Consider the following 21,928-nt stretch of genomic DNA (forward strand, 5'->3'; position numbering starts at 1 on the left):
TGGTTGGTGGGGAGTTGAGGAAGAATGAAAAAGGGCACTTCTTTATCTGATGCTGTCAATTTTCATTCTATGCTCAACTAATGGGACACAGTCCCCAGCTACATAGCATCCCGGGTGGACTCATGGAAGGATATTCCTGAGTACCATTGAACCAAATGATGCTCTGTAATAAGTGACAAAGTAACAAAGGCATAGGGATTAGCCCAAGTTGTTGCAGCACATATATCATACATACTACATTGAATGGCCCTATAATGGTTTTGATAAATGAACACCCAATTTGCATGAAATACAGTCAGTTATCTATTTGGCTAAAGTTACTTTGGCAATTGGCTTTCCCAAATTCCCTTATGCAAGTTTTTCTGACGTCTTTTGCTCTATGCAGGTAAAAATGTAATTGGCTGTGGACATCCAATAAGTCTAACATGTATTCACCTTTTTAGCATAATTAGGAAAGAATACTGACAAATTAATGGACTGACTAATATTATATTCTGAGACCACCTTAGGAAGAAAGGATGCATTGCTTTGCAGTGCAACTCTATCCGTGTGGAAAATCAAACATGGAGCTTTAGAAGACAAAGCTTGAATCTCTGAAATCTGTCTGGCAGAGATAATGGCTACTAGAAATTTTGTCTTCCAAGAAAGATATTGAAGATCACACTTAGCTGCTAGTTTGAAGGGGGAATAAATAAGCACCTGCAGTACCAGATTTAGATCCCGTGGGGGGTAGGGTCTTTAAAGGAGAGGTCTTAAAAGAAGAGTGCCTCGCAAAAAGGTTTTGCAGAGCTTTTGATTTGCAAAAGAGGAACTGTCAAATCCAGTGTGAACATTCAATAATGCTGCTAACTGTACTTTAACTGTTGAGGAACTAGTAAATTCTTTAAATTGTAGGGTGAAAAATTCAAGGATTTTATGTATCAGAGCTGAAAATGGAACAAGATCATTTTGATGTGCCCAGTAAACAAACCTTTCCCATTTACTGCAATAAAGATTATGTGTAGAAGGTTTATGGAAAGATAAAAGCATATGTCAAACTAGGTAAGACAGCATAGGTTTTCTAGCTACTAATGGAATTGGAGCAGCCCGAGGTTTGATATGTCTGGATGGATCATGCCTGTTGGCTGAGACAGGCGGTCTGCAATTGGATTCAGAATCCAAGGCTGGTGAAGTAAATCAGGCAAAAGGAAGGGGAACCAAATCTACCAAGGCCAGTAAGGTGGAATGATGATGACTTTGCTCTTGAACATGGCAACGTTCTGTAAGACTTTTGTAATTACAAGGATGAGTGAGAAGCAGTACAGTAGACTGGGGGGGGGGGCAATTGTAAAGTAGAGCAACCCTTCATGATTCCATCTGTGGGGGGAATAGGGCAAAGTAGCTGGTGCAGTTGTTATGTAGAGGAGAGACAAAAAGATCACATCAAGGCTGGCCCCATCAACGAAAAATCATTTTTGGCACATTCTTGTTGAGAGAACGCCCGTGAGGTAGAAGAATACACCTGCTCAGTTTGTCTGCTATCACATTGGACGTCCCCAGAATGTCCACTGCTATGAAAAAGCAGTTGTAAAAGACCGCCCATTGACGCACGCTGAGTGCTGCTTGACACAAGAGGTATGATCTGGTCTCTCCTTGCTTGTTGATGTACCAAACTACGGCCATACTGTCCATTTGAATTCCAATCGTCCCTGAAAGTAGCATCTTAGAAGGTCTGCAATGCGAAAAAGCACTGCCCTCATCTCTAGCACATTGATATACAAGTTGGCCTCTTTGGGAGACCAAGCGCCTTGGACTGTTTTCTTCAAAAATGCCCCCCCCCCCCAACTACAACTGGGAAGCCTCCATAGTCAGTATGGCCTTGGACTGAGGGCAAATGAATGGATGGCCTTGCAGAACTTGATATGACTGAATCCAGCACCTGAGATCTCTTTTGCATGTGTGAGTGATTCATATTAGAGTTGACATGGGTTGGTAAAGTATCTACCATTGTGTTGTCAGCATCCACTGGAGAATCCTCATGTAAAATCTGGCTAAAGGTACTAGTGTTATTGCCACTGACATTGACCCTACAAGCTTGAACAACTAAGTGGGCTGAAATTTTCTGACTCTGCTGTAAGAGAATCTTTCTCACCATTCTTTACACACCTTCTTGTTAGACACCTCAAAGAGCGAGTGGAAATTACAGAGAGAGATCTGGGTCTCTCCAAAAAGGTGAGGGGACCCTGGAGGGTAGAGGGTTCACCGAGGGAGAATATCTGGTCCTTGGCAGGCAACCAATGCTTGGAGAAGTGGTCGGATCCAGTAACATTTTAATTGGATCCAAAGAAGTTGGATCTAATGATTTTTTATGCTTATAATCCGATGTTGAGGTCGAATCTGATAATTTTGTCTTTTTCTTATTAGGATGTGATGATGAGGTTGGATCTGATTGAGGTTTCTGTTCTGAATGCCCCCAGGTCCTGGAGGAAGAAGTAGATCGACCTGGAGAAGGAGATTTTCTGTCTTTAGATTTTGGAGACCTGGCTCTAGATAAAGCCTCTCCGAATGCGAAAGGAAGCAAACCTTTTAATACCAATTTATTTTTTCTCTCAAAGAGTGCCCTGGAGTTAAACCCATGACAGATTGCACAGTCTTCCTGTAAATGAAGAGGACCAAGGCAATATACACAAAGTGTGGGCATCAGATACAGGAATTTTATGCCCACACTTAAGACATTTCTTGAACCCAATTGGGCCTTTCTCTGTCATAGTTAGAAGAGGCAAAACAGTAGATGTACTATCCACAAAAAAAAAAAACAGTACTTAAGAGACTAACCTTTTTTTTTCTTTTTTTCTTCAGAGGAAAGAAACAAGAATAGACAAATACCAATAATGGTATTAAAGAATCTACACTAGGTGCAGCAGCAATGGAAAGGAATACTAAGTATTCAAGGTACAAAGCATATGGAATTAAGAAAAATATTTATAAAAGCGAAATTGTAAGGAATAGAAAAGGACCACAGAAAATTGAAGTTCTAACCCATAAGAACCACAAAACCTGCTAAATTAAACATGGTCTGCTCGAGATTAATGGTCACCATATCTTTCACATAATGTGGCAAATGAGATCTAAGGTACTTGGGGTTGGTGCATTATGGGTAAGGGAGAAGTTCGAGAACTTTTGGTTACCACAAGCTTTAGCAAAGGGCGAGTCGGATCCAAGGGATAGGATCCGAACCCATTAGTTGAGGACAGAATGAAACCTAACAACATCAGAGCAGTATTTTAAGAGGAAGAGAAGTATCAACACCCTGGAAGAAAGCAGTCGTAGCTGTAATACCTAAAGAGGGCAAAGATCCATCAGATCCAGCTTCATATAGGCCCGTTTCAATACTAAACCATGATTAGAAAGTGTTCATTTTTATTTTGTTATTTACATTTTGTTGACCGGGCTAGTCTAACTGGATACATGTCCATTTTCAGTAGAGGCCCGGGGAGAAAAGCTCCAAGAAGGGCATTAATTATACAAGTATAGAAAACAAAGCTCCAAGAAGGGCATTAATTATACAATTATAGAAAACAAAGCAATATCAAGCTATAAGCATATACAGGTAAAACATTATTAAGATCATTGCAAATGAATGTTAAGCAAATTTAAAAGTAATTAATTTTTTTTTTTTTTTTTTTAGTAAATCATAGTACAGCGAGAAAGGCCATGGAAAGAGTGGCAATATAGTACCCTGGAGGTACCATAAAAGGGATTAGCAGGAATGTTTAAGGTGGGGAGGTCAGTCGGGGTTGGAGCAGGGGCAGAGCCAGTGAGTTTTAAAATGCTGTTTGAGGTTTTTTTTAAAAAGATATGTGGAAGAGATGGTAGAAATCTCACATGGCGGGCGGTTCCAGGCCTTTCCAACTGTGTTAGTAAAAAGAGAGTCTCCAGCTTTTTTTTTAGATTGGCTAAAAGAAAGGCAAACGTACGGCCAAAATTGATAGATATGGATCAGTGTGGTTTTGTGGAGGGGAGGCAAACATTTAACAACATTAACACAACACTGATGATCCAGAGGGAAGTAGACTATAAGAAAATACCACTGTTATTGGTGGGTCTTGATGGAGAGAAAGCATTTGAGAGAGTAAACTGGGACTTTATGAGTAGGGCAATGGAAGCATTTGCATTTCCTGAAAAAAAGTATAAGGTTGATTAGGAAGACATAAATGCATGGATCGTGCTATCCCAAATAAAACAAAGACTCACTCCTCCAAAAACAGGAGACCAGTCTGGTGGACCCCGGCCATAAATAAGCTATACAACAGAAGGAGGAAGCTACTACATGACAGAGCAAAATCCCAAAAAGGGAAGGCATCTCTGATCAGTATTAGCAAGAAACTTCGATCCTTCATAAAATCATCAAAGGCCAGTTTCGAAAGAAAAATTGCCCTAGACACTAAAGATAATCACAAGGCCTTCTTTAGTTATGTCAGGAACATGGGCGGAAACTCCCAGATATGCTCTGAATTGTTGCATAATGGTACAAAATATACTGAACCTACAGACATAGCCAACATCCTGGCAGACAGATTCAGCGCAAACTTCTCCCCCTTCCCCCCCAAAGGAGCAAACGCCTATCCCAACTGAATGTAACCTCCCTGACATCACAGATGCACAGGTGAAAGCTGCCCTCTCCAAAGCAAAAAACACAGCATCTATGGGACCGGAGTGTGTCCCAGGCTGTGTCTTACACGAGCTCCAAGAAGAACTGAACCCTCACATTAAGTCACTGTTCAAACTTAGCCTTACTACAGGATATGTACCCAAAGAATGGCATACAGCTACAGTGGTCCCACTCCACAAAGGTGGTGCCACAATGGACCCCGGAAACTATCACCCCATAAGCCTGACTAGTCTGGTCTGTAAAGCTATGGAGCGTATTATCATGGAACTCATAAACAACTACATTGGGAGCCTCCAGACACTGAACCCTACCCAATTCAGCTTTGTTAAGGGCAGATCTTGCCTCTTAAACCTAGTTGATTTCTTTGAAACAGTTACCAAAGCCATAGATGAGGGCAAGGTAGTCCACACAGCCTACCTGGACCTCGCAAAAGCCTTCGACACAATACCCCACTCGGGCATCATAAATAAGCTTACCAGCTTAAATATCAACCCCTATATCACAAGATGGGTTGCAAACTGGCTCAGAGATAGAACCCACATGGTCAGAATCGCAGGTGCCATGTCCGAATCCAAACCAGTTACAAGTGGTGTCCCACAGGGCTCAGTTCTGGGACCTCTCTTGTTCGATATATACTTCTCTGAGGTTCAGGTTAACACGGGGGGATTATGGCTGACAAAGTTTGCAGATGACTGTAAACCTGGGGGCCATAATCGAATCTCCAGCTGACACAAGCATCCTCCAAAAGGGTCTCACAGAGACGGATGCTTGGTGCAAGAGGCACGGCCTCAAGCTAAATGCTAAAAAGTGCATAGTTATCCCCTTTGAGAAAAACAAGGTGCCCACAAATTACCACATAGGTGGTAATCCATTAAGTATGGAAGAAGTAATTAGAGATTTGGGGACCAACGTAGACAGCAATCTCTCCTTTGATAATCACGTTGCCATAGTGGTTAGAAAGACCTTCTATATAGCCCATCTTATCACGAAAGGATTCGCATCTAGATCAAGAGAGGTCATTGTGCCCCTCTACTCGTCACTCATCAGGCCCATAACTGAATACAATGCCCCTTTTGGTATGTACCTTACCTGGCACCTGCAGCAACTGGAGAGACCCCAAAAGTACCTCACCAAGAGGATCATGGGCTACAAACAGATGTCCTATGCAGCTCGACTAAAGAAACTCCAGCTCTACTCAGTTGCTTACCGCTTACTCAGAGGCGATCTATGCCTGATGTACAAAGCCATGTCAAACTCAGAATTAATGGACATGTTCCACCTCAAAAAATCCAAGTCCCTTAGAGCTACACGCTCCAGGGACCTAAACCTCAGCACAAAAATAAATAGGATATGCTGGAGGGACAGATTCATTTCCCAGAGGCTCCCCTCACTCTGGAATAGAATCCCAATTCATGTTAGACATAGCCCCTCGCTGACCCTCTTCAAGCGAAATTTGGATGCGTGGATGGGAAATCGCAAATTCACCCCTGGGATCTCTCTCTTGTGTCCCTGCTAGACGGAGGTACAGTAAACTAATCTTAAAAGGGTACCTTCTGTGACCTACTTTACAGAGGCACAGTAGGCTAATCTAATAGGGAGACGGAAGCCAAATACACTCTGGCTAGGCTTATAAATGCCCCAGGGCAGATAGCCCAGTATCTACCTATGAACCTATATATGAGGGATCAGAGGCAAAAATTAAAGTGGGTGGGGTCCTCTCTGATAGTTTCTGCTTGAGCAGAGAAACCAGACAGGGATGTCCTTTTTCCCCTTTGTTATTTGCATTATATTTAGAACCACTGGCAAAGAAAATAAGGGACTCAGAAATTCAAGGATATAATTGGTATGGTAGTCAAAAAAAACTGGATCTATTTCCAGATTATACTATTTTATATCTGACAAAATTAGAAAGAGACATTACAGTGTTATGGAACATTCTGAGACAGTTTCAAATCTTTTCGGTATACAAAATTAATGAAGCTAAAACAAAGGCAATAATGGTAAAATACGTATCCCCATATGAATCGGTTCAGCAATATCCATATTTTTGGGGACATGATAAAATGCAGTATTTAGGAATATGGATTAAAAATTATTCTGGTGTGGCAGCTAAGGATATGTGGGAAGAGACTAAATAAAAGATAATCCAAAAACTTAGAAAATGGAAGCATTGTTATATGGATATGAACAGTAAGATACAAGCAGTAGTCAGGCATAGTTTTATCAACCAGAAGAGAAGTTGTGGATAGCAATTAATAAAGAGCTAAAGAATTTTATCTGGAAGGGGAAGATGGCAAGAGTCCAGTGGGATAAGCTGATTCTTCCAGTAGAACTGGGTGGGTTGGGATTACCCAATTTGAAGGAGTATTTCAGAGCTACACAGTTAAGGTTCCTGTACATAGCACAAGCAGAGAACTATAATTCAAAGTGGAAAGGGAAGATGATGAAACAGGTGGGAAGCTCAAGAAACAAGGAGAGACTGGCATTTTAGATGCAGGCCTTTAAGCAGAACAACAATAATCATTCAGAATATTATATCTATAAAGTAGCAGAAAGTATTCTAAGAACTAAGCTAATACAGGAATGAAGAAAAGAGATTCTGCCGACAGGGATGACTGCAATTAAGGATATAGACAACAGACAAGAGGGGAGTTGAAATTTATTGGAGAAAACTGGCAAAGGAACCAAGGTATTGGGAGCAAATAACTAGAGATGGAAAGATGACAGACCGGGAAGACACCAAGAATTTAGATTAGAGATTGCCTTCCCTATCAAGGATTGATATCGGAGTAAAGAGAAAGAAATAGGGGGGAGGTCCTAAACTAAAGACCAGCACTGGTAGAATTTTTAGTAGAATCTAGAACAGAAGCTGCCATTAAAAAATGAATAATTAGTAGAGCATATAAAATATTGCATGATAACTATAAGAATCAATCAGAGGAGGTTAAAAAGGATTGGGAAGAGAGACCGGATAAGCAATTCACAAAGAAACAATGGGAGGATATATGTATGTCTCCCAAATATGCAGCAAAATCTAGAAGATTTAGGATTTTACTTGGAAATGTTTACATATATATTTTTATACCACAAGTAGACTCCACACAAGTTTTCCTCAATTAGGCAGCAAATTTTGGAGGTGTAATGGGGAAGAAAGAAGTAATTGGGAAAAAGAAGTCGTCTTATCATAATGTTCCATCTGTATTGTTGATCCTCGTTCAGTCATTACTTATGGGTATCGGTTCCAACCTCGGAACAGAGCCGGCCATCTTCCAAGCTCGTGTCAGCTACAAACTCTCGAGCTAAACTATTACCCATAATTCCCCTCTCACTGTTACCTCAGATTGAGTTTGCAAGTCAAAAGAAGGTAGAGGCTAACTCTGGTCAATAAGAGAACCGGATGGTGAGATCCACTAGAAGCCATAGGAGGGGGAAGGAGGGAGGGTCGTAATGACAGAACGAGGATCAACAATACAGATGGAACATTATGGTAAGACATAACTTCTTTATCTGATATTGTTAATCCTTGTTCAGTCCTTACATATGTGACAGAGTCCCCAGCTACCTCTATTCCTGGGAGGCTCTCATGGAAGGACATTCCTGAGCACCATAGAACCAAAAGATGTTCTTCCCTGGAGGCCAAATCCAATTTGTAATGACTGATGAAGGTAGGAGGCGAAGCCCAAGTTTCAGCTGCACAGATGTCATGTAAAGAAGTTCTGGCATGAAAGGCAGCAGAAGTCACCACCAACCTTGTCGAATGAGCCCTTCATGGTAGTAGGCAATGGGATATTACGTTGTGTAAAAATGAAGGTCACACAGTCTTTCAACCATCTAGCTAATGTGACCTTAGCAACAGCAGATCCTAATCTAGGTCCAGAACAGGTCAAAAATAATTGGTCAGATTTACGAGAGGACCTAGTCCTGATCAAGTAAAAGCGGATTTGCCTGTGAACATCAAGGGTATGTAGACAATACTCTCCTCTATTTGAATGATTGGGAAAGAAAACTGGCAATTCAATGGTTTGATTAATGGACATTTCAGAGATCACTTTTGGCAGAAATGAAGGATTAGTTCTCAAAGACACTCTATCTCTATGAAAAATCAAGTATGGACTCTTGATGCATAAAGCTTGAAGCTCAGAGATACATCTGGCAGAAGTAATGGTGACCAAAAACAAGGTTTTCCATGACAAATATCTGAGGTCACAAGAAGAAGCTGGTTCGAAGGGTGGCATTGTCAGAGCTTGCAGAACTAACAACAGGTCCCATGGCTGAATAGGTTCTCTGAAAGGGGGCTTCAAATGATTCACACCTTTTATGAAGGTCTTGCATAATTTGCGTGACATAAGAGAGGAGTCTTGGACACCCTCATGGGAATTAGATATTGCAGCCAAATGAACTCTAATGGTAGAGGTAGAGGTAGATAGACCCGATTGAAATAGGTCGGCCAGATACTCTAGTATTATCGACATTGGTGCTGAGAAGGGATCTACTTGTTTTTATTTCAAACAACAGGTAAATCTTTTCCACTTGCTTAGATAAGTAATTCTAGTGGAAGACTTATGAGATGCAATAAGAATGTCCCGTACTGGTAAAGAAAGATAATTCTGCCTGGCAATCAATGGAATTGGAGGAGCCAAGCTGTGAACTTCGGGCTGTCCAAGTTGGGATGAATCGGGTACTGCGGATGTGAGATCAATTCCAGGGTTGGATGGAGAATCCATGGTTGATCTAGCAGGTGAGGCCAAAGGAAGGGGAACCAAATCTGATGAGGCCAATATGGTGCTATGAGGATCACCTTGCTCTTCAACTGACCTGGCTTTCTTCAGAAACTGGAGAATGAGGCGAAAGGGTGGGAATGCATAAAGAAGATCCGAGGGCCAATCGTGGACTAGAGTGTCCCTGGGTGACTGTCCCAGAGGGGGAATCAGGGCGAAGTTGTTGCTGCATTTGTAGTTGATCGGGGATGCAAAGAGGTTGCAGCAAGGACGGCCCCAGCGGTGGAAGATCTCCGCCGCTATCAAGGGATTCAGGGACCATTCGTGAGGTTGTAGAATGCACCTGCTGAGTCTGTCTGCTATCACGCTGGAATTCCCAAGAATGTGCGTTGCTAGAAGAAAACGGTTGGTAGCCATCGCCCATTGCCATATCCTCATGGCCTCTCGACAAAGGGGGTAAGATTTGGTTCCACCTTGTTTGTTGATGTACCAGACCATCTCCATGTTGTCTGACTGAATCGCAATCATCCCAGATGGCAGCTGGGGATGGAATGCTTGCAACTCCAGAAGCACCGCCCTCAGCTCTAGAACATTTATATGCAGTTGGGCCTCCAATTCGGACTAAGTGCCTTGAACTGTCTGTCCCTGACATAGCCCCTCCCCCCACCCCATCAGGGAGGTGTCCGTGGTCACTGTAGCCTTGGGTTGCTGGGGGGAGAAGGGGCAAGACCATTGTGACAGGTTGTGGGTCATCCACCAATTTAAATCCTGTTTGCAACTGTGGGTTACTCGAATCTTGGCTGAAAGAGGATGTTGAAAAGGATACCATTGGTTGAGCAGTAGCCATTGTAATAGCCTCGTATGAAACCTGGCTAGGGGAACAATGGTGATGGAGGCTGCCATGGAACCCAACAGCTGTAGGACAGAGTGAGCTGTGGATTTCTCTCTTGAAAGGACTGGGATCAGTTGTTGCTTTATCCTTAGAGTTCTGTGCTCTGGAATGGATGCTCTGCAATTCTTTGTATCCAAGACCACCCTTATGAATTCTGTGGACTGCGATGGGGTGAGATTGGATTTTTGCCAGTTTATGGTTATGCCTAGCCTTTGTGCAGCGAGGAGATAGTATGCCAGGGCTTCTTCCAATAGATGTCTGGTGGGGGCAGAAACGAGCCAGTCATATAGGTATGGAAACACCTGGAATCCTTGTAGTCGCAAGTGAGCTGCGACGACTGCCATGCACTTTGTGAACACTCTGGGGGCTGTAGAGAGTCCGAAAGGCAGTACTCTGAACTGGTAGTGACTGGCTCCAGTACGGAAGCGCAGAAATATCCTTGATGGCCTCTATATGGAAGTACGCATCTTGAAGATCTATCGAGCACATCCAATAGTCTTTTTCCAAAAGCGGGAGGATAGACTGTACTGTGACCATTCAGAATTTCTGTACTCTCACAAACTTGTTTAATACACTGAGATCCAAAATTGGTCTCCAGTCCCCTGTTTTCTTTGGCACCAAAAATAGTCTTGAGTAGAATCCGGATCCTATCTGGTCTGGGGGAACTACTTGGATGACTCTCTTTCTTAGCAGCTTTTCTATCTCTAGTGATGCTTCTTCCCTTTGACTGGGTGGAATGTCGGGCAGGTTTTTTTGAAGGGACAGGGCAAAGATCTAAGGGGATATGATAACCTCTGGTTATAATCCTTTGTACCCAAGAATCGGTGGTGATGGTTAGCCAGGCAGAAGGGTACGAGGAGAAACGACCCCCAACCACCTCCAGAGGAAAGGAGTTGGGCCGCTCTTCAGGAGCGCTGGTAGGATTGGCTAGGAAAATAGTCCCTGGAACCCTGGTTACGCGGACCCCCTCTGCCCCGAAAGGGGTGTCTTCACTGTGAGTTTCCCCCTCTGCCTCTAGGGAAGAACTTGGCCTGTGTGTCACGGAAAAGACCCTGAGATTTCTTGAACCATATCTTCCCACCCTTTTGCTTTCAGGAGAAAACACATTGAGGGGAAGAATAACGGACACCTATGGCAGAAAGGGTCTTACCGTCCTGTTCACATCTGGCCAGTGTGCTTTTAACTTTGGGAGCAAACAACAAGGAGGCCTCAATGGGAGCATTAAGAAAGAAAGCCTTAAAAGGTTCCGCGAAACTGAACAAGCGCATCCAGGCTTGTCGTCTCAAGATCACAGCTGAACCCGCAACTCTAGCTGCTCCTTCTGACGCGCGAGATATCAGTCGCATGGAGGAGTTAGATATTGACTCAATGGTGGCCAGCTGAGAGGCCACTTTGTCACAGACCTCATCAAACACGGCACCAGCCAAGGTTTCAGAGAGCTCGGAAATCAAATCCCTATGAAGCCTGGTAAAGTGTGCCGTATAATTCAGGGATCTGATAGCAAAGGCCACTGATGCAAAGGTGCGCTTCTCTATCCTGTCCAGTGCCCGGGACTCTTTGTTAGGAGGGTGGACAGTCTTGCTTTCTTCTTCTGCCAGATCCTTTTTGGTTGCAGCCGCCACCATCAAAGCATCCACAGGAAGACCTTTAGACCAATGGGGATCAGTAGCAGGAGGAGACAAAATCTTATCTGACCTCCGGGGAATAGCCTTGATGGTGTCAGGAGCCTTCCACGCATGCTGCACGATGAGCCGGACAAGTTCATCGGCAGGTGGAGTAACCCAGGAGGTAGGGGGCCGGGCGCGAAAAGCCTGCAGGAACACAGACTCCTCAGAGGTCGGATTAAAGGGCTGTCAATCACCTCTCTGTTTAAGGATTTCGAGGATATTACCAAAGGATACCTCAGAGGGTGACCGGGGGGATCCTTCACCCTTATCAAAGTCTGTGTCTTCAGTGAGGGACTCCTCTGTGGAGTCCATGTGCTTCCTCTTACACGAACTTTTCCGGTGAGCTTTCTCAGAGGGAGAAGCTGGGGAAGACAATGGAAAGGGGGTTTCCTTTGGGAATATGCCCTGAGGCCCTTGCACCCAGTGTCCGCTAGGTGCGACTTGTGAACACAGTTGACCAGAGGAGGGCAGGAGGATAAACAGCACAGTATCGCCAGCAGAAGTCAGAGCCTTCTCCATCAGTTGGAAGGCTGGTCCACCTGAAGAGGGGTGTCCAGGACAGGGGTCACCCCTCCCCTAAATGGCTCAGCCTGCCGACCCGGAGTCCCCGGATGGCTGTGAAACAACAAATTACACATGTCACAACTGTCATCCTGGGTTGTAGCAAAACTCTCCTGCCATTAAAGCAACTGATGTTCCTTAGTGAGACACATAAAGGGAACCGTATAGGGAGAAGACTGCGCTATATCAATGGACTTCAAAGGCAATGAAGGAGGATAATAAGAAGGGGTCTTTGGTGATGGGTGATCACCTCCCAAGGAAGGATAGGTCCTGGGAGGGGGGGGGTTGGGATACCTCTGGCCAGAAGCACTTGATCCACAAGATGCAAGACATTGTGTTCAGAAAGGTTTCTAGTGGACCTCACAGAGACTGAGGGAGAAACAGGTCTGTCCACAGAAGAAACAAGCTTGGTGCCCAACTCACCAGTCTGCACTGAGAACAATGGTGCCGTAAGAGACTGGACTACAGGTATCTGCACCGAGGAAATTGGTGCTGAGGGATCAGTGCCGAAGTGGTTGCCGGTACTGAAGCTGGCACCAACAAAATTGGTGCAAATAACTGAGACGTCAGTCCCGAGAAGGATGTCGGAGCCAACATGGTAAGGTCTGCGCTGACTGAACAGTCGGTGCTGGTGTAGTAGTCACAATAGTCTGAACCGAGGAGCCCATCGGTACCGATATAGTAACGGCTACAGGAGAACATGGAGCCGAGATCACTGACAGTGCTGAAGGCCTCAGTGCCAAAGGTCTAGGCACCGAAAGCACTGGGTCCAACTGAGTGAGCTCTGAAACAGAAACTTTAGCCTTCTTAGGTCTTTGGTTGGCTGGAGTCCCCAGCCGGGGACGAAGGTAAAGACTTGGCCTTAGTAGGATCATCCAAAATTTTCTTATGGGCTCTAGGAGGGGTTGAAGCCTCCGACTCAGAAATAGCCTCCGAAAAAGGAGATTTCAGAAGTCCCTTCAGCAACAATTTATTTTTCCTTTCAATCAAAGTTCTACTGGAAAAATTTTTACAAATACCATAGGGCGGGTCAACAGATAAGTGGGACACACCCAAGCAATAAACGCACAAAGAGTGTGCATCTGATGTAGGTAATTTGTGTCCACAATCAGAACACCTTTTAAATCCTGGACTACCTTTTTTATCTGCCATGATAGAAAAGGAGACAGAAGAAAAGGTAACAGGCAATGGTACAAAAGAATACCCGAAGGTAAAGAAAAAAAGGAAGGGATTACCAACGTTGGTAAGGGAGAAAATACTTTGCAGTAAAATGTGTAGAATAAAAAGAAGAAAACTCAAGAAAATATGGTCGCTAAATGCGATAGGGTAAGAGACAACAAATTTGACACTTTTCTGACAGAAAGGTTATATAACTGACCAGTCTGACAACAAATATCTATACTTAGCTCAAGAGAAGCAGCTTGACACAACCGAATGGCAATGTGGCAAATGAAATCTGAGGTAACGGAGAGGGGAATTGTGGGTAAGAGTTTAGCTCGAGAGCTTGTAGCTGAAGCGAGCTTGGAAGATGGCCGGCTCAGTTCCAAGGTCGGAACTGATACCCATACGTAAGGAATGAACGAGGATTAACAATATCAGATCATATTTTCTGGGAGTGCAGTGAGTTGGTGGACTTTAAGGATTCCCTGCACGATGCAATGTCGGAGATGCTGGGTGGGCAGATTGGTGTGATGAGGTTGAAGATTTTGATGAGCTATGATATAGAATCGGAACTGCCTAGATATGGTAAGGCCTTGCTGTGTCTAATTATGGTGGCTGTCAAAAAAGAAATTACTAGAAAACGAAAATCAAAATCTAAACCAACTATACTAGAAGTAGTGAATACAGTAACAGATACAACAACTGGAACTGAGATCTTCAGAAAAGGGTAGGAGCAAACTACATAGGAAAACAAATGACAATTGTGGGAACAATACATACAGGGGAGGAATGAGGTTTAAAAAAGGCAGGACTTAAATGAGCTGTATAATGTCTGACTGAAAACAATTGGATAGATTATAAGTAATGTATAATGCTTGCAACTGTGAGTGTGTCAGTATGGATTGTGATGCAAAATTCTTGTAACTAGGATTGTGTAGGTGTGGTTTGTTTTCACTTATATAGATGTATGATTGTCTACACTGTAAGTAATGGTTTAATAAAGATGTTTCTTGATTAAAAAAGGCAGGCACTGAATAATTTATTTAATGCTAAAAACACAGAAGAACTCAGGTACGACCAATTTCAATTAAAGTTTTAATATTAAAACACAAGCACTTTCGCATGAAAATCTGCTTAATCAGATGCTAATACATACAACCAAAATGTGCTTCTTTTTATACACCTCTAACAAGCACTAGCAGTCACATGATACAAATTAGGTAAAATCAATTAACACATTTAAGTATAAATTGATTAAGTATCATTTTTCTGCATTTTCTTGCTGTTTGCTAATTTTGCCTAAAATGCGATTTTCTAGCGTTTTTGTGTTTTGAAAAAAGCTTATTTGTGCTGCAAATTGTACTTATTTTTCTGCTTGCACTTGATAAAGTCGTATTTAGTCATTTTTGTGTTCAAATAATCTGTTTAACTGTTGTAGGCTACACACTCAAGTGCGCTAGCCTTTTCTGTGCATTTAAAGTGTTGTAGTGTAAAGTTACTGTATTTTTGTGAAGAAAAAATATATATTCTTGTTTCTCGCCTTTTCTAAGCTAGTCTTGTCCAGTTTTCAGGTTCTGCTGATTTCGGGGCTGTGCTACAAGTTCCTCTGCTACCCATACCTTAATTGGATAGAAGGAAGTTTCTCTGTTCACTAGTGAGAGTGGGGAGCTTTGAGCAGCCTATCTGTCCCTGGAGGAGTGGTCTCAGCCCAGGAACTAGTAGTTTATTGGCCATTTGGGGCTAATTTCTTTCTTTTTCATCTCCCTGCTATAAAAGCCGCATTTGCGCAGTTTTGCGCACCGGACAGCACTGTGCAGCGCCGGTTAGCTAAGGGCTAAACTATTCCCGGCTCCAAGAAGTGTACTCTTCAATTTTTCCCTTGGAACTAGTCATACTTTCAACTTAAGCACTCAAACCATTCCTTTTACAGTCCAGCACTTGCTCAAATCTCTTAGTAAGCACTAATAAACGCTAGCACTACACCCCCCTATACTATACAGAAGTACAAGGCTCTCTATTCGTCCCTACTGGACAATCAGTAAAACAGCTCACTTTATCTGTTCAGGCATGTCCAAAGGGCAGTTTCAGGTGTACTCTCCAGTCCAGCTGGTGAATCTGGGCATCTTGAGGCAATGTTACAATTGCCTCATGTACATAGACAACCCTCTCCTCCTTCCAACAAACACCAATGTATGCGAGAGATGCAACTATACAGCCAAACTGGAGGCCAAGCTCTCTCAACCCAAGACTGTAACAGTCAGTCATGAGGAGAAGGGAAAACTTGCACCACACTACCAGTCTCACATAGACCAGTCATATCTGCACCAGCAAATAACACACACAAATACACAAAAACATACTCGGCGGTACTAAATAAAAATCTGCCAAAGCAGCAGAGTCCTCCAAAGAAGACATCCAAGCAACCTCCGCCCCCCAGCAACAACCACGTATCAAATACTTCACAAAGTCAGTGTGCCAAGCAATTACAGCCCTTAAGGCTAAATAACACACCCAATACACTAGTAATAGGTGACTCTATTGTCAGGCACACTGACGTCCTACTCACTACATTGAACAAGGAGAAGGTTACTGTAAGCTGCCTGTTGGGTGCCAGGATCTGCCACATAACACAGGTCACTCCAGAACAGGTACAAATATGACTCTGCCATTGCCCATGTTGGTGTGAACAACCTGAGATGTACCTCCCTGGACTACATGAAAAAAGACATAGAGGAGCTGTCTGATCATGTAGCCCAGGCCGGTATGACCCTGACCCTGAGTAGCATCTTGCCCTCGCCAAGAATGATGCCACAGTATAAAGATAAAATGATCAATTTTAACAATTGGCTAAGCTTTTGGTGTTGTTCAAAGGGGATCCAGTGTTTGTCAGCCTAGGATGACATGCTCGACAAGCCACATTGCTTCGCCAGAGATGGCTTGCACCTGTTGCCCGTAGGCTTTCGAATACTGGCCAAGGCTCTTGCCACCCCCATAGTGGCTTTTTTAGGCAAGGCTCAAAAGACAAACCCACCTCCGTAAACAACACAAGAAACCAAAAACTGAGGGTAATGCTACTCAATGCCAGAAGTCTAAACCTCAAAATGCACGCACTCGAGGTACTCCTCAATATGGATCGAATCGATATCTGTGCAGTAACAGAAACCTGGTTCAAGGCTCCAGAGAGCACCCCAGCACTATCAGGCTATAACTCATACCATGCCTTTTGGCCCCCAGAACCCGTACCGAAATAAAAAAGGCGGGGGTGTATCCATTTTCATCAAGGATACCCACACCTCCAGGTTAGTGGCACAGCACGAGGCCTTGGAGACCATCCATGTGCAACTAACAGTGGGCAAAGCTGCTTTTCACATTGTAGCTTTCTACAGATCACCCACCTTGTCTCAGGACCCTCACTCAGCATTCCTGAGAATACTGGAAAATATGAAGGTCCTACCTAACACCATGATATTGGGTGATTTCAACTACCCAAACATTGACTGGGAAAACTATTCAAGTACTAACTCCTTTGCCCAACGCGTCCTAGAGTTTATAAACTCAAACTCCCTGGAACAACTGGTCACCACTCCCACAAGAGGTGACAACATATTGGACCTGATCATCACCAACATGGGGGACAAAAGTTCCACATCAGAGGTAAAACTGTCGCTGGTAAGATCAGACCATAAACTAATCACACTGGACATCCACATCCCGACCCCACCCCCAGTCAAGGAAACCACTGTGAAAAACTTTTCAAAAGCAAACTTCACACTTCTCAAGACTGATGTGGAAAGTTTCAAAGCCCCCTTGCTAAAGGATAATGCTGCCCAAACCGCAGAATCCTTTACAAATGCATTCTATGAGCACCTACAGGAATGCATGGATTAAGCCATCCCAAGTAAAACCAAGACTCACTCCTCCAAAAAGAGGAAACCAGTCTGGCGGTCCCCGGCCATAAATAAGCTATACAACAGAAGGAAGAAACTATTACATGATAGAGTAAAATCCCAAAAAGGGAAGGTATCCCTGATTAGTATCAGCAATAAACTATGATCCCTCATAAAATCATCCAAGGCCAGCTTCGAAAGAAAAAATTGCCAAAGACTCTAAAGACAATCACAAAGCCTTCTTTAGCTATGTCAAGAATCTAGGTGACAACTCTCAGATCTGCTCTGAGCTAGTGCAAAATGGCAAAAAATACACTGAACCAACTAACATTGCCAACATCCTGGCTGACACGTTCAGTGCAATCTTTAGCCCCCACCCCCCCACCCCCAAAAGGGTCCATGTCCATCCTAGAAGAATGTAGAGCCTCAAACATCACAGACACACAGGTGAAAACAGCCCTTTCCAAAGCCAAAAATACAGCATCAATGGGACCGGATGGTATCCCAGGCTGGGTCTTACACGAGCTCCAAAATGAACTAACCCCTCACCTAAATTCACTGTTCAAACTCAGCCTTACCACAGGCTATGTACCCAAAGAATGGCATAGAGCAACAGTTATCTTACTCCACAAAGGTGGTGCCACAATGGGTCCTGGGAACTATCGCCCTATAAGCCTGACTAGCTTGGTCTGCAAAGCTATGGAGCGCATCATCATGGAACTCATTAACAGAGACATTGGGAACCTCCAGACACTGGACCCTACCCAATACGGCTTTGTTAAAGGCAGATCTTGCCTCCTAAACCTAGTTGACTTCTTTGAAATAGTTACCAAGGCCATAGATGCGGGAAAGGTAGTCCACACAGCCTACCTGGACCTCGCAAAGGCCTTCAACATCATTCCCCACTCTGGCATTATAGATAAGCTTACCAGCTTGAACATTAACCACTATGTCACGAGATGGGTTGCCAACTGGCTCATGGATAGAACTCGCATGGTCAGAGTTGCGGGTGCTATGTCAGACTCTAAACCGGTTACAAGTGGCATCCCACAGGGCTCAGTCCTGGGACCCCTCCTGTGCGGTATATACTTCTCTGAGGTACAGGCAAGCGTGGGAGGACTATGGCTGACCAAGTTCGCAGATGATTGCAAACTGGGGGCCATAATCGACTCTCCGGCTGACACAAACATCCTCCAGAAGGGTCTCACGGAAACGAATACCTGGTGTCAGAATCATGGCCTCAAGCTAAATGCCAAAAAGTCTATAGTCATCCCCTTTGGGAAAAACAAAGTGCCCACGAACTACCACATATGTGGTAATCCACTAAGTACAGAAGATGTAATTAGGGATCTGGGGACCCAAGTAGATAGCAACCTCTCCTTTGATAATCACATTGCCAAAGTGGTTAGAAAATCCTTCTATGTAGCTCACCTAATCACAAAAGGGTTCACATCTAGATCAAGAGAGGTTATTGTGCCCCTCTACTCATCGCTCATCAGGCCCATAACAGAGTACAATGCCCCATTTGGGATGTACCTTACTCGACACCTGCAACATCTGGAAAGACCACAGAAGTACCTCACCAAGAGGATCGTGGGCCTCAAACAGATGCCCTATGCAGCTCGACTAAAGAAACTCCAGCTTTACCTAGTTGCTTACTGCCTACTCAGGGGTGATCTCTGCCTGACGTACAAGGCCATGTCTAACCCAGAATTAATGGACATGCTCCACCTCAAGAAAACCAAATCTCTTAGAGCCACACGCTCTAGGGATTTAAACCTCAGCACAACAATAAATAGGACATGCTGGAGGGATATATTCCTGTCCCAGAGACTTCCCTCGCTCTGGAATAGAATCCCAATCTATGTTAGGCAAAGCCCCTCACTGACTCTCTTCAAGAGAAATCTTGACGAGTGGATGGGAAATCGTAAATTTACCCCTGGGTTCAATTTAGTGGCCCTGCTGGACACAGGCTCAGGAAACTAATCTAAAAGGGAGGCGAAAGCCAACACATTCTGGCTAGGCTTATAAATGCCCTTGGGCAGATAGCATAGTACCTACCTATGAAACTATGAACCTATGAACATCATAGTGTGTAACTTGAGCTTGCTACTCTACTGAATGAAAAAAATGCATGCAAGCATGCACTGCTATCAATAGAAGGCACTTATGAAAAATATGTAAATATTATATAATGTTCCTTAGACAATATGATATATGGCAATATATGTGAAGTATAATGTTTGTAAACATGAACTTAATACTTTTATATAAATGTAAATTTGCCAATGTCACAAGTGATAATTCAATAAAGGTGTTAAAAAAAGAATTTCTGAAGCAGAAGCATTAGAGACAGTATAGTGTACTCATACACACTTTTAAGGCATACTTAGAAACTTGAAACAGGTTGATCACAATCTGATTCAAGACCTTCCATAACGAAGTTGGAAAGACAACAAATTCTCAGACTACTGGCACATTTAAGTATAAATTTCCCCATACAGCCCTGGTAATTCAGAATTCTGAGAATTTAGAGAAGGAAAGTAACTTTTATCCAGTCTGCCCAGAGGTTTATTATCTTTATCCACAGGAAATGGGTTAGGGGTTGTAAGGCACCTGTTCACATTAGCACCAGTAGGAGAGATCACTGCAGGATCTACAACATGAGAAAAGTGATATTTGTTAGCTTGAACAACTGTATACAATTCAAATGCATTAAAAGCATCCTTCAAGGCTGGCAGAATAGGAGGAAGGGGTGTAGTATGTTGTTCTAATAAATCACAGCATCTGCCCCGTTTGCAGGAACATCAACCTGTTCCCAAACAAACATATTCTTTAGTCTGGAGAAAGTCTCCATATGTCCAAATTCAGGCTCACTATTAAAAGAGTCAGTCATGGGCTAAAGAACCCTCAAACCCTCAGGTGAAATAACTTTGTCTCTGTCATCATCAGAATCCTCTGAACAAGTACTACCTTCCTTAGGAGAGGAAGGCTAAGGAATAGGATGAGATACTTGACACCTAGGATTAAAAGTCTGTAACAAACTCCTAACTAAGGTAATAGCATTATGTTTAGCCTCAGAAACCATTTTTTTATGGTTGCAATGATTAACATTCTGTTTCTTATTTCTAGGCACATCTTTTGAAGAAGACTGACAAGGAGAAGGAATATCATCCCAAGCAAGAGGCCTCTTTCCATGGCCACCCTGTGAAGACACTCCAGGGTTTCTGCAGCACCTAAAATGGATGGTGCTCCTATGCCCACATTGGACATTGGAACAGCCAAAGGAGACATGTTTAACCCCTGGGTCCATACAGGCCAGCAAGGCTTCACCAGAGGAATTCAAGGAAACCAGTAAGTGGTGTGAGGAACCAGCAAAGGCCACTGTAGAGTCACCAACTACTATTTGATATACTGACTGAGCCAAAACTAAGGGCAAGAGCTCATGCTTTCATTGTTTTTTCCTTTTAGGTATGTTGGAGGAAGGAACAGCAGGACCAGGTTAAGAATCCATGCTTTAGAAGAAGGGGGCGGTCAGAATTAGTACAACTAAGCATCACTCAACCCAGCTAAAAATTTCAATACCCCCCACTAAAAGTCACACAAGCAGCACACTATTCACCTTTGATAAAAGAATTGTCACTTTCCACAGAAGTAACTGTTTAAAAATTAAACAAGTAGCTTATCATAAAGTACACATAAGCACTCAAACAGCCACCGTTTCTGCCCAAAAAGCACACTTTCTGTTCAATAAATTCATTCATTTCTCTTAAGAACTTGTGTAAATAAGCCCCATAGCTTAACTAGACACCTTGACAATGAGAAATCAATTCCTAGACAGTAAATGTGGTAATTGAAGAACATCTGACTTGTTTGGCAGTTGGCTTAGAGGATTAATGAGCTGTTAATGAGTTGTATCCTGTGGTCTAGTGGTGCAAGGTTTGATTCCGTCAGCCACTGCTGCCTAACTGTGCGACTCTGAGCAAGTCACATAATCAAACACCACTATCAGGCTGAGTCAGAACATGGTCCAAGGAGGTCAGTGCTCTACCCCAGAAAGCAAATATAAATAAATAAATGTTCCTGAAAAGCCAATATTCTTGAACTGATATACTGCACTTTTGACAAAAAAAAAAATAAAGATAGGTAAAAAAACTAGAAAATACACTAATACTAAAAATAGTGTGGACTGGTTCCCCTTCTGTCTGACAGGAAGCTTTAGGGCAACTGCTAAAAGAGACTCAGAGATGCATCTGCATAAGACAGCATGAAAGTACTGAAGATTTTTAGTCACTCTGGCTGATGACATAGCTTCCTCCAAAATAGGTTAAGCCTGTAAGCAGCCAGAGTGACAATATGGCAAGGGATGAAAGTTTTTGGAAGGTGGCCAG

General features: G+C 43.3%; 1 protein-coding gene across 4 annotated transcripts in view; it reads right to left on the reverse strand.

The window, feature by feature from the left end:
* Positions 1-21,928, reverse strand: part of ALS2CL (ALS2 C-terminal like) — a 2,758,770-nt gene that overhangs the window by 358,676 nt on the left and 2,378,166 nt on the right. The window lies entirely within an intron of this gene.

The sequence above is a fragment of the Protopterus annectens genome, chromosome 3.part0, assembly GCF_019279795.1.
Source record: "Protopterus annectens isolate FY-2018-M chromosome 3.part0, PAN1.0, whole genome shotgun sequence".
In the NCBI taxonomy this organism is placed as follows: Eukaryota; Metazoa; Chordata; order Ceratodontiformes; family Protopteridae; genus Protopterus; species Protopterus annectens.